A 20610-nucleotide genomic window follows, 5' to 3' on the forward strand; every position below is an offset into this window, starting at 1 on the left:
ACGACGAATTTAACGTACATAAAAAACTAAAAGAAGCAACAGGATCATTCAGAAAAAAAGATTTCATACTCCTTAGGAATAAAGATGGAAAAATCATTTTAAATATGGATGAGAAGAAATCAGAATGGACCGAGTACACAAAATTGCTCTTTAAAGACAATAGAGAAACCGGAGGGCATATTGAAGATCCAGAAACGGGACCATATATATTGAAATCCGAAGTGGAACATGCTATAAAACTAGCAAAGAGTCGGAAAGCTACTGGACCGGATCTGATTCCTGCCGAATTTCTCAAGTTATTGGACGACGATAACATAGAAAATCTAACAAAACTCTATAATAAAATATATTTATCAGGCGAAGTACCTAGCGATTGGTTACAATCCATATTTATCCCGTTGCCCAAAAAGAGTAACGCGAGGACGTGTAGCGACTTCAGAATAATTAGCCTAATGAGTCACACATTGAAGATCCTACTAAAGATAATACAGGGCAGAATTTACTCACGGTGTGAAGAGGCGATTAGCAGAGAGCAGTTTGGGTTCAGACAAGGCTTGGGTACCCGAGAGGCCCTTTTCTGTATGAAAACACTACTCCAAAGATGCAGAGAAGTCCGTAAACCTGTGTACATCTGCTTTATAGACTTTGAAAAGGCCTTTGACCGTGTCCAACACGCTCGCCTGATGGAAACATTAAAAAATATTGGCCTGGATGACAGAGATGTCAGATTGCTACGAAATATTTATTGGAATCAGACTGCAGTAGTACGTGTCGATGATCAATTCACTGATGAGATTCCTATAGAACGGGGCGTCAGGCAAGGATGCATCCTATCACCTACTCTTTTTAACACCTACACCGAATCCATCTTCCACGATGCTCTCCAAGAGGCGGAGGGCATCAAGGTGGGCGGCGAGACGATCACCAATATAAGATATGCTGATGACACGGCACTAGTCGCTGAAAATTTAGCAGACCTGCAAAGATCTCTAGACCGTGTACATCAAGAAAGCAATCGAAGAGGTCTGCGCATAAATCTAAAGAAAACAAAATTTATGATAGTAGATAGAATGCAAACAGACACCGGGAATCTAACCTTGGATGGAGAGGTGATAGAAAGAGTAAAAAGATTCAAATACCTGGGTACCTGGCTGAATGAAGAGATGGACCCAGATGAAGATCTAAAAATCCGCATCGAGATGGCTAGAACAGCATTTGTAAAAATTAAGGCGGCCCTTACAAACAAGCATCTCAATCTTCATACGCGGTTGAGATTCGCGAAGAGCTACGTCTGGACAGTATTACTACACGGATGTGAGACGTGGACTCTGAAAACCAAGATGATCAGCCGCATTGAAGCTTTTGAGATGTGGGTCTATAGGCGTATGCTGAAGATTCCGTGGACCAAAAAGATATCAAACGAAGCTGTCCTCGGCATGATGGGGAGAGGCAGGGAACTTGTTTCTGTCATCAAGCGGAGAAAGATGGAGTACCTCGGACACATGATACGGGGTCCAAAATACGAATTTCTCCGTTTGATAACCATGGGGAAAATAGAAGGAAAAAAATGGATTGGCAGGAAAAAGTTATCTTGGCTTCGAAACATGCGCATGTGGACCGATATGAGCGCCGAAGAGCTGTTCCGAGCCGCTGAAGACCGATGCGGATATATTCAAATAATCGACGAGGTGGTCGCCAACGTCCGGATGCGGACAAGGCATTAACAAGAAGAAGAAGTCTGTGTTTTTAGTGAATTTATCAATTTGAAATTGTGACAATTTGAAATTGATGAATATTTAATACTGAAAATAAACCAATTTCAGACAACCTAATCGACAATACGCCATTAGCATCGTAATATTATTTTTATTGTAATATTATGCAATGTTATGCCGGTATATGTACTTAATTCGCGATAACATAAATACCGGAAAATTTACCGGTATTTTTCAAGGCGTTTTTTAATTACCGATAGCAACATTTTGCTGATTAACCGGCATTCCGATATAGCAATCCCTATTTATATCACGTATACATATGTTTTAGTGCTTCCAATCCTGGAAGGTTACTTCAGCACCGGGATTGCGGTGCTGGTAATTTCCGATCCCGGGATCCCGGTGCTAGCGCCGGGATTTCAAATGTATAAGAAAAAAAAGTTCAATTGCATGTTTTCATATTTCAAAAACGTTCAATTGCATTTTGCAAACTCTCCCAATGTTTCACGCAAAAAATACTCCCATATTGGCGTACTAAATTTGAGAGTTTGGCTACATTCTTTAAATTTTCGGTTCACATCCATAAATTTCTAAGATTAAATAAAACACATCCGAAAATGTAATTAAATAAAGTAAAAAAACAGCGTTTCGATTCATTGATTCGTTTTTTAGAAATAGTTAGTACCGTCTAGTGATTATTCATCGAAACAATCCACCTAATATAAAAAAAACTCCAATTACATTTACTTTATGTAAAAAATTCGGATGTGACCAACCTATGACTTTATCTTTGTATTTGAAGAATATAAGAAGGATAAAAAACAAAATTCGATAATCGAACATATGTATGTACATACATATGTATGTACACGTTCACACATAGCGGCTATGAGCATTTTCAATACAAATATAGGAAAACTTACACAAGACTTAAGTTCTACTTCCGGATTACGAATTCCGACCAAAACCTTATCAACTCTATGTTAGTAAAAAAAGAATACAAAAATATAAATCTTCAGCTAAATATGTTTAGGGCGTGGAAAGAATCGTTTTCACAACATTTTTGACATTTCTAAGAGGAAAAAATCCCACTTTCGGTTTATTATATTTAGTGATTTATTTTCAAAAACCTAAAAGAAAGAGGACACCTATTAGAGGAGATACCATTTCCGGTCAACTTAAAAATTTGAAAAAAAATTAAGGTGCAACGATAAATATTTCAGTAACCAATACTAAGTTTATATATATATATATATATATATATATATATATATATATATATATATATATATATATATATATATATATATATATATATATATATATATATATATATATATATATATATATATATATATATATATATATATATATATATATATATAAATATATATATATAGCCAGCAGCATAGCTCGCTTACCTTAGCTCTGCTTACCGTCAAGAAGGTGCCGGGTTCTATTTCTGAATGAAAATGAATTTTTCAGAGTATGCTGTTGGTCAGACCTGGATTTGTGACTCCAGGTTGATCGTTTCCTATCAGAGTTTGCCAATTTTCTCTGATTTCATTGTTGAAACGGTTCCCGGAAAAAAAATTGGCTAAAAATCCTTCCTACCTACTATGTCACCACTATTTGAAATTTGATGGATGTACAATAAAAATTTATGTACAATTCATAGATGTCTCGTTAATTTGCGAGTTTTTTCAGTGTCTCGCAATTCAACGACTTATAATAAAAAAATGCTGCATTTGTATTTGTAATTGGCCAGGAAGGCGCATTGGGATTTTCCTGTAAGACCTTCCTGGTATATATGTAAAAATAAAAATAAAATATATATATATATATATATATATATATATATATATATATATATATATATATATAAATATATATATATATATATATATATATATATATATATATATATATATATATATATATATTAAATATAACAATAAATATATGAAAAATATCTGACTATTGATTCCAATACTCACTTTGAGCGTAACAATCCTAAATTTTGAGTTAAAGACCGCAAAAGCCAAAAAAACTGTAAAAATCGCGGATTTTTTTAATCGCTCATATCTCGTAAACGATCACCCACCAACAAAAATCAATATCATATTCGAATTCAGTGGGTCAAACTTAGTAAAGATTGGCTAGTCTCCGCTCTGGTATTTTTTTTGTTGTTCAGTGTAATTTGTGAATAACTTTAAATACTTTCGGTTAGTTATTATAGGTATAAGAAACGGAATGTAATCATAATAAATTTAATTAAAAAGTTGCTTACCAATTGAAATTATTAACTGACCACAATAATTTTTAATTTTTTAATTCATATTATTTAAATCAAAACAATGTTCCAACTCTGAATTCTCGTTTTAGTGGGTATAATTAATTACACAATTTATTCATAGAAACTTTCATAATCGGTAATAGCGCAATATCGACATACTAGTAGGTTCAATTATGTATTACATGCTTCCGTTATTCAGCCCACGCAGCTTCTAAAATACGACCAAATCCTCGTCTACCTACGTTTTATGAGAACATCTTCTATTTTTAAATTGATGCTAATAGATTTCTCAAATACGACAATGATAAACTTGTTCATGCAATTACTTACACAAAGTCCGAACGTACTAGACGACAGTGCAATGCAACGATGCAGCGCAGTACATCAGGCAATTGTACAAAAGGCAATTTTGACGCGCCACTCGTAGAGCGTTCTACATATCTCATACAAACAATATTTGGCCGCGCTGCGACGCTGCAGTGCAGTGCCGAATTGGTGAACCCGTATGAATGTTTATGTATGTACCGGAGGCGAACCGTGACTTTGAACCGAGAACAGGGGACTAGGTATGGAGAAAAAATAGATATTTAAAAAAAACTTTAATTATAATAATTTGTTTTGAAGTGATGAGTATATTTTTTCATTTTTGTGCTTACACAATTATCCTAATTAGCCTATATTTCTTAATAGCATCTTGTTTGTCTAAATTAACTCAAAATCTTTTGAATAATTTGTCGAACAATCGATCGAGAATGCAACATTCCAATTAAAAAATGTTTCGTCTTCGACGAAACCCCTATGCATAACAATTCGCCAGTACCGCGAAGGGAACAGAAGCGAGACGGCGAGTCCATGCAAGCGAACGATGTGGCGGACTATACCATAAAAATCCACTACACTTTATATTATTAAATTTTATTAAAAATATATACAATTTAATAAACTGCATTTAAATTGAATGCTTTTATTTTTATCATAATGATACAAGGATTATTTTTCAATTTTCTCGTGAACAGCACACATATTTACATAAATGGTCGAAAAAATAGTGGAAAAAATATCGATCAAGAGTAAATTGCCATAAAAAACATAAAAAACCTCTATTATCTAGAGTAAAAGTACTACTTCCGGTTGAGGTAAAAATATTTTAGGATTGGAATTGGGATTTTTTGAAAATCAAAAATTTTGTGACCACACGATTTTTTCCACACTTCTGAACGTATCGAGCTGAAAATTTATATTTGTATTCTTTATGTAGTAACTTAGGGTTGCTAAGGTTTTGGCTGGTATTTTCATTGTTTTATTTTTTGAATTATTTCTATCTTCTTGATATTACATACATATATGCTTATACCTACATATAATATAATTCGTTTCGTTCTCCTGCTCTTACGTGGTAATACGTCATGCCCGTTGTTGCTGGAGCAGTTGGGACTTTATGTCCCTAATCACTATGTGCGTGGTAGACATCATCATTTGCTGGCTGTACCTCCTGCCCGCACAGTTCTTTTTCGAATGGCTCCTATTCCAAGAGTTATTCGACTTCTTAATGAAATCGTTGCTGCCGAGACTGAATGAGATATTTTCCACCTTAGTGAGCGTAAATTGTCGGAAATTACTCTAACCCATTTATCTGGTAGTCTGCGTTCATCGTTGTTTTCATGATTGATTGTGATTTATGAGTGAAATTTTGATTAACTCTCTTCCATTTGGGCCTTACAGGGATGTTTTGTATTTGTAGTTGTTTCTTACATATTATTGAAACTGGCTGTAGGTGCAAGGCATTCCTTATGCTATAATTTATTTGATATTTTTACTTTATCTGTTATTATTAAATGCTATTTTTTATGTTTATGTATGGATGTATTTATGTTTATGTTCAAATGTTTTTTTTTATGTATAATTGATGAGTATATTATTTTCGTTATGTATTAATTTATGTTTAATTGTTATTTTGTTTTTTTTTGTGTTATATTTTTTGACCATTGTGGCGCTTTAGGAATTCCTGTTATGCCACAATGGTCTGTTTAGAATAAAATAAATAAATAATATGTATAGTGATTGTAGGTAAAAATTTTTTTTTATCAAAATCCGACAATCGGAAGTAAAACTTTCGTTTTGTATTAGTTTCCCTACATTTGCGCTCAATTTGTATCTAAAATGCTCTCATAGCCAGTATGTATGAACGTATGTATCTATACATACATATTTTTCATTATTGAATTTTATTTTTTATACTTCTTTTATTCCTCAAACATAATGTTGTGAGTTAGTCTCTACAGATTTTTTTTCTTTATTATTTTTATGTAATCGAAATTATATATTAGGTTTTACCCGGCTTCCCTCGGTATTTGTAATATAAACCGCTTAACCATGACTAATCTAATAGTAAACATTTTATTAAATTTATTTGAATAGTTTTATTTTATATAAATCTATTTGAATACTCATTTGTTTTTTTTATTAAAGTGACTCTCACGAACAAACAAACATATATGGTGTCTCTTTCGAAATTATATGTATACCAGAATCCGGCGCCTGCGCCCCCGGAGCCTGCGCCCCCGGAGCCTTCGCCCCAAGAGGCTTCCCCCTCATTGGCTGCGCCCCCGGCGGTGCCTGCGCCCTCGGCGCCTTCACCCCCGAGGACTTCGAATCCTTTGAATCGAAAAAAATCGAATCGGCGCCTATGAATCGAAAACAAAATAAATCGAATGACATGTCGTCTACGAACCAACGAATGAAGGTTACATACATGCATAAAAAATCTCTTTCCAAATTATATATTAGATCAAGTGGACAAATATCTTTTAAGTGATATTTTAAATCTTTTTCTTATCATATGTTATATGTATAGGTAGTTGCATAAATATGAAAGGTATTTTTAAATTTTACAATTTTTTATTATACGAAATTGATAACAATGCTTTATTGAATTCTTTTTCACGCGTTACAATCATATTTTTATTGTTTTTATCGACTCGGAAATTTGGCTTTTATGCGATCGATGGAACCGCGCGATCTTTTATCTATCATATTATTCTATTAACGATCTCGTCTGGACGTACGTATGTATATAAAAATCATAAAAAAAAGATATAATAATGGGTCGAGCGTGCTCTCGAGATTCGATTCGCTTCGATTTTATTGTTATCATTATCAATGAAATTATACCACATTTTTGTATTTTCAAATTAAAAAAAATCTAATTCGTAAGGAAAGCCGAAACGTTTGAATCCGATCTTTTATAGTAACAATTTTTGTGATTATAATTACTATTATTTCTGTAAAGTTGTATAATCTCCATTGTATTCAAAATCTATCAACGCGTTTATCCCGATATTATAAAATTGTATATATACATATGAAATATTGAATATGTATGTACATGCATATATAGATTTTTTTTTAGATATGTATGTACATACATACATTCCAGGATTACTAGCATCGATAGAATCACCAGTTAGATATACATACATACATATGTACATACCTGGCTAAAATTATTACTTTTGTTTTTCCTCAGTCGTTCCTAGAATGATAGATTTGCATATTCCAGTTGCAAAACTCGTTCGCCTTCCACATTTTGCACTAATTTTCTCTTACCAATAAATCGCTTCTAGACGTAATTCAAATGGCTATCGCGATACGTATGGTATAATAATGGAAAATAAAAAGCATGATTCACGAAAAGGTAAACCTGTAGATCACATGGCTCAACACAAGTTCAACAAACCGCGTCGTATATCATTCGATATTCTCAGAAATGTTCAAACATCATCCACAAAAACCATCAATCGGTGATGACTTGTAAATGTTGAGAACTATATATTATACGCAGTGGCGGCTCGTGGATAATATATCTGGGGGTGCTGCGGTTGATTAAAAATAAAAAAAAATGTTTATTTGAATTATATTTTACTATTAACATCAAAATTAAATATTATATGTAAAATTGATCCTTTTTTCACCTTTCACCTTTTCGTTAAATTTTTCACTGTTCATAATCATTTTTTTTTTCAATTGACAGCATAAACAAAGCCGTCAATCTTTCCTGAACCATTGTATTTCTTATATATCTATGTATTTATTCTATTTATTGATGAAAAACACCGTTCTGGCTCAGAGGTAATTGAAGTTGTAAGCAGAATTTTAATAAGTTTTGTTATTTCCACACGAAATTTGCATAAATTGATTGTAAAAATAAGTTTAAAAAATATTAATAAATCATTAATACTACGCATTTCTTTCCTTGAGTAAAACACTTCTAATTCAGTTTGAAGTTTTTCTTTATCTAGCATTGGATATCATTCAACGGTTAGTAGTAGATCTTCCATCGGTATTTTCTTTCAGTAATTTTCAAAATTTTCTATATTTAATAATTTCACAGCTTTTAATTGATTAGAAAAAGTATATCTTTGTTTTATATCCTTAATTATAACATCGCACATATTTTTGGCTTCTATTCGCTATAAGAATCTCATATTTGTATAATGACATAATTGAAAATGAATCGATATTACTAGATTGCATTTGGTTATAAATAATTTATACATGCGGCATTAACTTGTGAAAAAGTTCTGACTAAAATAAAAAATTGTATTCAGTAAATTGGTAGAATCTGATTGGTAGAATTTTCGGAAGAATATTGAAGTTCTTGAAAACATTGGCTCAGCTCCTCCTGATTTTGATACCATCTTAAAATGGCGTGTAGAAGGAAGTGTAGAAACGTAGAAAGTGTAAGAGGTGTAGAAGGAAAGACAAAAGGTGCAGAAGAAATGAGGAAAAGTGAGGAGCGTGTCGAGCGCGCGGCACGCACACGACCGCAACAAGAAATGTGTACTGTTGGGAGTGCAGTACGTACCAAGCTTTTAGCTGCCCCCGCGCTCCTCCTTCACCCACTCGAGCATATTCCATCGAAAACCGTACTGCACAAAATGATAAACGATGCCTCACTTTCTGATATTAGTACCGCGATGTATGATCATTATTGGATGTATCGGTGTGCGGGCGAGCTTAAGACACGCTTAAATAATATTGATATTTTCATATAATATATGTACATACTTTCAGTGGTCTACAAGCTCTTCACAAAGGTTATTACAGAAAGGCTGAAGAATATCCTCGACGAGAACCAACCTATAGAACAGGCAGGGTTTAGGGCAAATTTCAGCACAATGGACCACCTCCAAGTAGTTGGCGTACTAATCGAGCGCGCCAACGAATATCAACGGCCATTGTGCCTAGGTTTCGTCGATTATGAGAAAGCCTTCCATAAAGTTAGCCATAATGCAGTATTTAACGCTCTACAAACACAGGGAGTACCGGAACCCTATGTGGGGCTGTTAGCTGCAATATATAAGAATGCCACAGCTTCGGTTAAAATTTTTTCAGGTACAGATAGATTTAGCATAGGAAAAGGAGTAAGACAAGGAGATACAATCTCGCCCAAGTTATTCAATGCGGTGCTTGAGGGAGTTTTTAGGAACTTGGAATGGGACACAGCCGGAGTAAGCATCAACGGTCGCTTCTTGAGTCACCTTCGGTTCGCAGACGATATAGTTTTAATAGCTCGTGATTCAGCTGACCTAATTAACAGACTAACACAGCTGGACAGGGAAATTAGAAAAGTAGGATTAAAAATTAACGTAGATAAAACCAAACTAATGTTCAATAGTTATTGCATGCCTGATAGCATCCCATTATATGATAAACCAGTAGAAGTAGTAAATAATTATTTATATTTAGGTCAAATAATTGACATGTCTGGTAGTAAAGATGAAGAGATAAAGAGACGTATGAAATTAGGATGGAGTGCATTTGGACGGATGAATGCTGTTTTTAAATCAAAAATGCCACTCTGCCTGAAGAAAAAGACCTTTGATCAATGCGTTTTGCAAGTGATGACGCATGGATGTGAAACTTGGACACTAAACGCCAAGATGCTACATAAAATCCAATGCACTCAAAGAAGTATGGAACGCTGTATGCTTGGCATAACGAGGAAAGACAGAAAGCGGAACACGTGGGTGAGAAGTATGACAAGGGTAGTGGATAGAGTGAAGATATTGCAATGGCAATGGGCGGGTCACGTAGCTAGGAAGATGGACGAAAGGTGGACAAAAGAAGTGCTTGAATGGTACCTGAGAGAATGCAAAAGGGTAAAAGGAAGACCGCAAGGAAGATGTGTGAACGAAATTAGGAAAATGTGCGGAGTGAGATGGACGAGTGGAAGCGTGTTGGAGAGGCCTTCATCCAGCAGTGGATGGTGAATGGCTGTAAATGATGATGATGATACATACATTTATGTATATAATTATATTAAATTTTTCTCAATTTCCTTGGGGGTGCTGCAGTACCGCAGTGCGTATGGATTAGCCGCCACTGATTATACGTAAAAAATTATTGATAGATATACATACATATGTATGTAAATATGTACATACTCGCATATCGGTATGTAGATACAACAATCGCTGAAGTTTATGCGGAAAACATGATTCACGGTACGTACTCCTAACAATTTGAAATTGATTTTTTTCATCGTCATTGTGCGAAATTGAATTGTTATATATTTTTTGTCGAAAGTGTAAATTATTTAATCGCACCTTGAAATTAAATTGAATCTATCAACTTATTTAGAAGTTACATATTTAACATACATATGTATGTATTATGTATGTATGAACATTAACGGAGTGAAAATTGAAATTTTTGGCTTTCCCGTGATAAACCTAGTTGTGTTATGTGTTAAGGTAGCATTTAATAACAAAACCGTTGATTTAAATAATGGCTTTTGCCTTTTATCTAGATAAACAACACACGTATAAAAGAATCAAGTCAATGCCATTGAAAGCAAAAGATTCCTTGTTTTATGTATTTTGACTTTTCCTAAAAGTTATACGATGTCATAGTAATCATGAATGACTAAAAAGAGATACTGTATCTTAAGTATATGAAATATTATGAATTCATTTGCATATTTTTGTATATATGTATGTATGTACATATGTACATACATATGTAACAGAGCCAGGACTAGACGTTTTGTCACTTTGCGATCCTATGTTGTTTTATTTTTCAATAAGGTTTATACTTTTAAAAACCAAATTGAGATTTTTTTATTTATAATTGTAACCAGGAAGACCTAACAGGTAACCCCAATGCGTCTTCCTGGCCAGAAACATTGTACATTTGATATAAGTATTATTAGTACTATACAAAGTAAATACATATCAATTAACATCCACAGAGACATCTATGGTCAAATTTGTACATTTGCAGCATTTGATACAATTCAGCGAAATTCGAGATTGCTGAAAACTCGAGATTTGCGAGAAAATTGGGAAGGTTTCAATGAAAAACAGATAAATTGGCAAAATCTGATAGGAAATGACTGACCTGAAGTCACAAGTCCAAGTTCTGGCCAGCAGAGACCAGTGGGATTTGAACCCTTGACCACTTTGTTCAAAGCATTATATGCTAACCACAAGTCTATTCTGCTGGTTAATATTAATATTAATATAAAAAATATAATATTTTCCTTATTAAATATGCTCAGCAAAAAAAAGGATGATTGTTTGGATCAAGGATGGAAAAAGGATGATGAAAGCTTGATTAATTTTGGTAGAGAATATGAGCTCTGTGGGTCACTGTTCGAAGAAGAGAATATTCAAAAGTCATACAGTTTTTTTATATCTTCATATAAGTTGGGTTATTAAAATATCTATCAATCCTTAAATTTCTGCTGTACCTATATAAAAAATTATCTACCTAAGGAATAGAAAGATGTTGAGATCGATCATCTAACTTTTTAATCGTTTAAAATTTTACATCGTTTATCTTCAAATTTTTAAGCCAATTGTGATCTGCTAATCAAATGTGCCGTGCCGTTAAGCGCACTCACAAAAAATACTCCCAAAAGATTTTGGCTCACTTGCAGATAAAATGAAAGCCTTCTTGTATTTTTTTTATTCTTGTTGCTCCAGTTGCTTTTCTCCAAGATAATGAGAAACCAATGGATATAACCAGTAGCGCACTGGGACTGAAATCAGTGCATGCCAGGAGTCAAAGGGGGCCCCACCCAGGGTTAAAAAAATTTGTCCCCCCCCCATATAACAAAATTTTCTTCTTTCCATCACGCTAAAAATCAAGGGCAAAATATAAATAAAATTTTCAAAAATGGGAATAAACAAATTTAGGTACAAGAAAAATGGCAAAAGCAAAATAGATCCATAAATTACATTGTATATTTCGTTTTAATCCTTGTCCTAGGTAAATAGAATGCATCATAAAAGAATGCGGCATAAAAGCGGCTCTTACTTTCGGTAGAAAACAATCAGGGACTTCATTTCAGCTTTTTCTTGGGGGGGGGGCAGGCAAAGATTGGTCAAATTGAATTTTTTTCAAAAAATCTTTTTTATATCGGAATAAAAATGGAAAATATACAATATGAAAAAAATAAGCTTATTTTTGAAAAAATATATATAAAAATATCTTATGTAAAAACCCAAAAAAGCGCCGCAGGCGAAAATTTTTTTCCAAAAATCTTCACATGGTCGCAAAATGGTTAACAAAAGTCGACCATCAAAATGTATCACTATATCAAAAAATATACAAACTTTCGGAAAAATAAACGATACACATCTGTTTTTGAGACAAAATAAAGTAAAGGCGACCTTTCTAACGATTCGCTCAATGGGACGAACAATTTCTAAGAATGTTACCCAAGGCATACCACTTAAAAACCAAAATATATTTGCTTCAAAATAATAAAATCTTTTTTTTTCAAAGCACATAGCAGCGATTATTTTATTAGTTACACAAAAGTAACATAATATAAGAAATAAACGCAGCATTCATAGATCCATAGTATCTCATTAATCATTAAATTCATAATATTTTCTAAATTCGCCTATTCCTTAATTTAGGGGGGCGAGTGCCCCCCCCCAAATTACGTCCCTGAAAACAAAAAATGCATAATATTTTCAATTAATGTTAATCGAAAATCGAGATTTTGGGGAGGGGCCCCTATCCTATGTTTCTATATACATGGATGTGTCTAGATTAGGAATAGATTTTATATTCGGATACTGTTTAAAATTGTGTATTTAAATCTTACTAAATCGTCGAAGAATAATCAAATGTTATTTTGAAAGTATGTATGAAGTAAATTTAAATCGCTGGTTGATGATGAATCGTCCTATCAAAATTGTTTTAAGCAATTCAGTTTATATTATTCACGGAAATTTGTTTATTCCGATTTTTATTTCATTAGGTAGTTATTACATAGGTTGGAAATATTACATAACCTTGAGGTTGGAAATGGGCCCGGTAAAAGGGCCCACGCAAATGTTGAAACTTACATTTCGAGCCTAATAAAAAAAGTTAATCGATCCTTGGGCTGTTAAAGCAGGTATTAGTTGTTTGTGTATATCGTAAGAAATTTGTTTTGTTGAAATACCCAAACTCTAGGTCCCAAAGTGCAATATCCTATAAATGTTTACACACGTGAAATAGTTAAAAAGTTATTTAATTTTACTGAGGGCCCATATTTTCTAACGGATAGTGGGGCCCACATGCCATCGGGCATGTACGCTTGTATGGCCAGTCCGCCACTGGATATAACTATTAAATTAAGTAGCTACATTGTACATACTCTCGGAATGAATAAATTAATTAATGTTTATTCACGGTTCAATCAAGTTTTAATCATATTTTAATTATTTATTGCGATGATCGTCAGATGGAATAATACCATATATACATATGTACATGTATAATCCATATACCTATTTGTGAGTAAGGATGCAATGAAATAGACATCTGTTGCTTGTCTGATTAGCCAGTAAAGGGCGTGTTTCGACGTTGATTTGTGTCGCATTTATGTGTGTACATACATCCATCTAAAAGTCTATTATATACACGTATTAAAATACATCTATGTATGTTTAGTATGTATGTTCAAACAAACTAATGTACACAATCAAATTCTGATGAACGTTATTCACTGGCTATAAGCATTGATTACGACGCGTATTATTTATTTGATCTTGCAGACTGTTTTGACGGCGATTATCTCCCTCTCGTAGTCTTCTTCGACTCTTTTTTTTTGTTTTGTGATTTGTTCTATTTGAACAGGTGAAACATGATATGAGATCACCTGTATGGTATCCCAGTGTTTGGACTTTGTCGTTGTTGGAATTCCACAGATACTACACGTTGCACTTGCATAATACATCATATATCATATATATAAAGACGGTAATCTGTGTGTGTGTGTGGGTGTGTGTGTGTGTGTGTGTGTGTGTGTGTGTGTGTGTGTGTGTGTGTGTGTGTGTGGGTGTGTGGGTGTGTGGGTGTGTGTGTATGTCCTAACTCTCGCCGAACATAATGAACGAATCGATAAAAATCGATAAATTCATTTTTCGATGAGACGACTTTGTCGCGACTCGAACCGATCACCCCAAATAGCCTGAATATAGGTCTAAATTGAGCTAATGGTCACGTGCATCATTTCGCCTTTTTTTTTTAAACATTAATTAAAATATTCCTTCTCGCCATATAAAAATACGTAATTTTAATAATTTCATTTAGCAAGGTTTTGTGCCATTTTTTTATATATTTATTTTTAATTAAATTAAAATTAAAATTATTTATATTTTGACGATATTCGAGAAAAAAATTAATTTCATTCACTGCGGGCGCCGGGAATCGAACCTCGGACCCTCCGATCCAAACGCAATGTTCTCACGAGCCCGCGCCGCACGCCATATCCTCGCCCAAAATACGTGTTGTAAATACACATCATATGTATATGCACGTAATTTGTTATGTGTAGTAATAATATTCAACGTTACGAGGTCAATGACCGTTTGTGTATAATTGGAAAATATTACATTTTGTTAACTTTAATTAATATTTTGTTAACGTTAACTTTAAGAATTGAAAATTATTACAAATAAGGAATTGAAAACTGTCTATGAGAGTCGACGAAAATAACGGTTCCGGTTCCGGATTGTTTTTTTAGTTTTATACGAGTATATAATAATTTTATACCCATGCGATGATATTTCATCGGGCTATTCACTAGTATTATATAAATACCTGTACTATCGCTTATATCTCGTACTATATGTTTATTAATATACAATTGGACGTAGTTTTGCTTCATGAAACTATCCTTATATACCTGCATGTTTTCAACTCGTCTACATTGTACCATTTGGAAATTTGGTCTTTTAAATATTTTCAGTGTTTGTATGTAGTATTAATCGGTCATTTGTCCTTTTAGTGGCATGAATATTATTAATATAGAGCCAATAAAAACTGAACAATACTACTAAAGCGTTTGCGTAGACAGAGTCGACACTGTACAAATATACATACATATGTATGTATGTATATATCATCATATGTTTATAATTTGAGGACGACTATCGACAAATGGAAAAATATATACTTAATAAAGTAAGGCTGTTGTGACGATTCATATTCGTATGTATCAGCTAATTAAACATTAAATGTAAGAGGTAAAGTTATATGAAGAGGGTATTAACGTGATATCATATGAATGTACATAGTACATATACAGATGTTCGTAGGTATAAAATGATTGATAGTATATAATGGTATCTAAACATTACGACTATGTAAATATGTATGTACACATATCAAAGAAAATATTTTTTTCTTACCAAAATATTCAATTTATGGCATTATTTTTCTTTTGATGCTTTTCAAGTGGATTAGTAATTGGCAAAATGGTAATTGGTTACCAATCTTTCTCCAATAAATAATAGATGGTATAAAAATAGATAATCATAGGCAACTCTTGAAATTAATCACGCTACAAGTACAATACAAAATAAGCAGTTTTCAATATTTTTTTAAGTTTTATGATAGCTTGCGTTCAATACCGGATATTTAACAAAGCCGTCTTACATTTGGTATTCTATGATATTTGATTCTAATAAATAATACGAGAATAGCCTTTTTCAGCCTTTTAAAATATGTGCATAAATTTACAAAGACATGCCAGAGGGTTTTGCCAACTCAACTATCCTCTTAAAATTTTCTTTTAATCTTCTTTTCAATAACGAATTCGCACTCCAAATGACCTCCGTTCCTTGAAACAGGATCTTGTCCAGTCCTATATGTATACCTGCTTATCCTCTCGATATTTATTGCTTTAACCCTTTGCTGCCCAATTGACTTCATCGAAACATTCCATTCTTCAAAACCAAGCCTATGCAATTATGTATAATATTATACAAACATGAATAAAATTTGAATTCTAGATTTATATCAGGAAAATATGTGTAATTATTGAGCTATTGCGTTTTGGATAGTGAATCTTAATGTGCGCGATATGAATAATGGCTTTAAAAATATATCTTACTTAAATTATAAAATGTCTCAATTTAAGATTTGATTTCGGCATCGTGTGAAATCAATAATGACTACATTTACTCCGATAATACTGGTTAGTACACTTTTTTCCATCGAGCATGCATAATATTCGTCTTCCGTTCAATGATGGATCGTCAACTAATCGCATTAAAAATACTCAATCTCCAATCAAATTTATATCGAAAAAAATAAACATATCAAAAGCATCCGGTAGTTGAAGGGTTTAATGATTCGATTGGCCTTTCTCCGTAGACTTGTAACACTTTCAGACCGCAAACTCTGAATGTCCTGTTTTTTTATTGTGCACGATTTAGAAACGAGATATTTAGAGAGAGTATTTTGATGCATTCGAATAAATTAGTTTGTGCTAAATCTAATGTGCAAAAATGAAGTGGACCCTAATTGGTGCTGCGTGTAAGAAATGAATAAAAAAATAATGCGCAGGTGCTTAACCTTTTTTTAATCGGCGCCCGGTTCTACAAAACCACAATCACGTGACAGATCATCAAACTATTACACATTGAATTTGATTATTTTTATCTTTTTAATTTATATATTTCAATTATTTCACAATTGAAAAATATACATATCTATGTATGTACATCCAGATAAAATTGTTTTATTTTTTTCATTATATCAATGAACATATACATAAATGAGTAATTGGTTTAAAACCAACATACATATGTATGAACATACAAGTTTACTAATATTGTGAATCCAAAGAGTAGTTAGTTACATAGTTTTTGACCTTTCTTTTCAGGAAAAATGTACTTATGTATATGCACAAGGGCAATAAAATGACAGATGTGCGTCAAATTAGTTTCGTTGTCCCTTTTGTTTCGAAGCCCTGCTTATAGGCATCGTTCTCTCTTATGACAATTTACCAGATCATTGCCTTAAAGCAGGGTTGTTGAAACTTTTGCCGTTGAAATCGATGGAATTGAGACCTCTACAAGTTTGCTTTCTGATAAAAATTACTTTGATAAATTCATTAAATGACAATGGTTTATATGCAATTTGTTCTTAGTTCATCATCAATTAATAAATTATTGAATAATACATACATAAGTACCAGTGGTATGACGTCACCTAGTCGCACACACGTATTTCACGGCACGCCACTGATAAGTACATATGTACATTTAAATATATGCATTAAAAATAGGATAATGGAAATTTTGGATTTCCCACAATGGCCCTAGTGTAAAACTTCAGTCGTATCAATGGAATATTAAATTTTAAAAATAATCGATTTTAAACAATGTCCTGTAACTCCAACCAATCGATTTGTTTCGACAAAACTACAGATAATTTTAAAATTTTCTTCAGAATAATATAGATTATTAAATGAGCTTATTTACGAGAATTCGAAATCATCGTTTTGTCTGAAACTCTCATGCAAAGCGAGCGGAAACGATCTTTTCATAAAGTCTTCATTTTTTCACGATATCCTCGTTATTTTAATTATAAAACTTGTGATGAACTTCCATTTTGTTATTATCATTATTTTGAATATACAAAAAGAAATATAAGAGGCCAAAATAACATATGTATTTTGAGTTATTGGAGCGCTTAATTTTATACCGTACGTTATATTGTTGTATTTTTATCATTAAAATTCCATTTTCAATTTGTACATTTTATATTTAAAAATATATCTATTTTAGAATACTAAGAAACGAATATTATTTTATGAGTTTACTAGCCTGTTTATATACATATGTATGTATGTATATATGTATATATACATATACATATACATATATATATTATATATATATATATATATATATATATATATATATATATATATATATATATATATATATATATATATATATATATATATATACATATATATATGGGTTGAAAGTTTTTTATTTCGTTAGTCCGATATCGAGTAGAAAACTTATATTTTCTTTGACCCTGCTTCTAGGTATTATAGAATATGAATATGTATCTCTACCCTACTCCTTATCCTTTTGGGCATGTTTGGGTATAATTTCCTTGAATTTCTCATTCATTCGCTTTGTTCTCCAGCTTGTACGTGGTAATACGTCATGCCCGTCGTTGCTGGTACATTGGGACTTTATGTCCGCAGTAATTATGTGCATGGTAGACATCATCATTTGATTGATTGGTTGTACCTCCTGCCCGCACAGTGCTTTATCGAATGGCTCCTATTCCAAGAGCTATCCGACTTCTCGATGAAATCGTTGCTGCTGAGCCTGAATGTGATATTTTCCACCTTAGGGCGGTTTCAGACGTTTTATACGCGCGTATAATCTCGTTTTTTGAAGTCTATGTAGGCGCGTATACGCGCGTCGTTTTCCATACGCGCAACTCGTACGAGCGTAGACGCGCTTATAAGCTCGTATTATCCATGTTGATACGAAAACGCCGGAATAAGCCCATGTACGCGCGTCCGGTTTTTTGAAGCGCGAAAAGTAGCGCGCGTGTAAGCGCGTATGCCGAAACGACGTTATACGCGCAGAAAAATACGCTAGTCTGAAACCGCCCTTAGAGAGCGTAGATTATCGGAGATTATTTTAACCTATCTGACTAGTAGCCTCCACTCATCCTTATTTTCATAATTGAATGTGATATATGAGTGGAATTTTGATCTTCTCTCTTCCATTTAGGCCTCGCAGGGATGTTTTGTATTTACAGCTAGTTCTTATTTATTGGTACAGGCTGTAGGTGCAAGACATTCCCTCCTCTGTATTTTATTACTTGAAATTTTTATTTTATCTGCTACTATTATAATGCTTTAGTTTTTTGAATAAATCTGTATAAATGTATTTTTGTTTGTATTATGTATATATTATTATTTTTCTCATATCTCTGTATTTTTTTTCGACAATTAAATAAATAAATAAAATAAAAAAGATTGTCAATTTTCAGCTATGTATATAATGATATCTATGGATATATCCAGGGCCGGAAAAATTCTTGTTAAGCTTTTACCAAATAAAATTATATTTATACGATTATATGAGATTATATAAGATTCAACACGAGTCAACACTTGATTTATCATATAAGATTCAACCCGAGTCTATTTGAATGAGATGAATGAATGCCAATTTTTATTGTTCTTTTCTTTTTTTTTTAAGACTTGTGGCAACCTGTCAGGTCACATTGACATTGGGGCAACCTGTCAGGTCACATTGCTCATTATTTTGTTATTATTATTATCTACCCATTTATATAGTGTATTAATTATAATAATAAATCAAATATAAATAAATAAATATTTAAATATCATTTAAATTTATGGTTTTCTATTCATAACGACACCATATTTTATTATTTTGGCCAATTATATAAATATGTATTGTGATTACGTACGCACGAATATTTTTTCGTCTAATTGCTTTTGAAACATTAAATATACCGTGAAAAAATGTGCCGGAACGGCGTTCCACCGCGTTCTTAGGGGAAAAAAAAAAAATATATATATATATATATATATATATATATATATATATATATATATATACATACATACATACATACATACATACATACATACATATTATTAGAATTTGTTAAATCTACATAGAAATAATAAAAATTAAGACATGTATGGACATTAATAAAATACACATTTGTGGGTAAACCGAATTCCGTCGCAACGATGAGAATTGTTGTCGGGTCACAGCTTCCAACGGTTGTATGCAATTGTAATTTCTTCCGTGTTCTTCATGCAACTCGGCAGAATTAATTTCACGATTGCCGCCGTAGTACCGTACCGATAACTGTTGTGTCTCATGAGAGGGTTGAGAGCCACTGGTCGGCGGATAAAACCCGCTAAAACCACCTGGCGTATCGCTCGCACTACCTGGCGACGGATCAGTGTTGCTCGCGGCGTCGAAGCGTCCGCTGGCGTCGTTTTGCGTTTTTCTCCGGTAAAATACACGCGAAATGAACAAAAAAAAATCGTAAAATATTCGCACATATCCTTAAATATATTTCGCATTCATAAATATTTTTCAATTCGTTAAAAATCACTCCATTCAATTAAAATTTTCGAAATATATTTCGGCTCGCGTTCGAAAGTTACGATTTTGCTCAATAAATTTTAAAAACTTTTCACGCTGCGCTGTTCAAACATGTCATATTGTAGACATTGCATGTAAACGCCGTTTTTTGCATGATACAAATTAATCGATCGTTGTACTA

General features: G+C 32.9%; 1 protein-coding gene across 7 annotated transcripts in view; it reads left to right on the forward strand.

Moving 5' to 3' along the window:
• Window positions 1-20610, forward strand: part of LOC143918353 (four and a half LIM domains protein 2-like) — a 163554-nt gene that overhangs the window by 49828 nt on the left and 93116 nt on the right. For 2 of the 7 annotated variants that reach the window (XM_077440235.1, XM_077440215.1), the window contains exon 1: window positions 20268-20369. The exons of 1 other annotated variant lie outside the window; for it this stretch is intronic. The gene's annotated coding sequence lies outside the window, so the exon portion shown is untranslated. Of the gene's footprint in view, window positions 1-20258; window positions 20370-20610 lie in introns of those variants that run through there. 4 more of the 7 variants (XM_077440243.1, XM_077440224.1, XM_077440252.1 and 1 more) reach the window with 4 other exon arrangements.

Source organism: Arctopsyche grandis, chromosome 1 (genome assembly GCF_051622035.1).
Source record: "Arctopsyche grandis isolate Sample6627 chromosome 1, ASM5162203v2, whole genome shotgun sequence".
Lineage (NCBI taxonomy): Eukaryota > Metazoa > Arthropoda > Insecta > Trichoptera > Hydropsychidae > Arctopsyche > Arctopsyche grandis.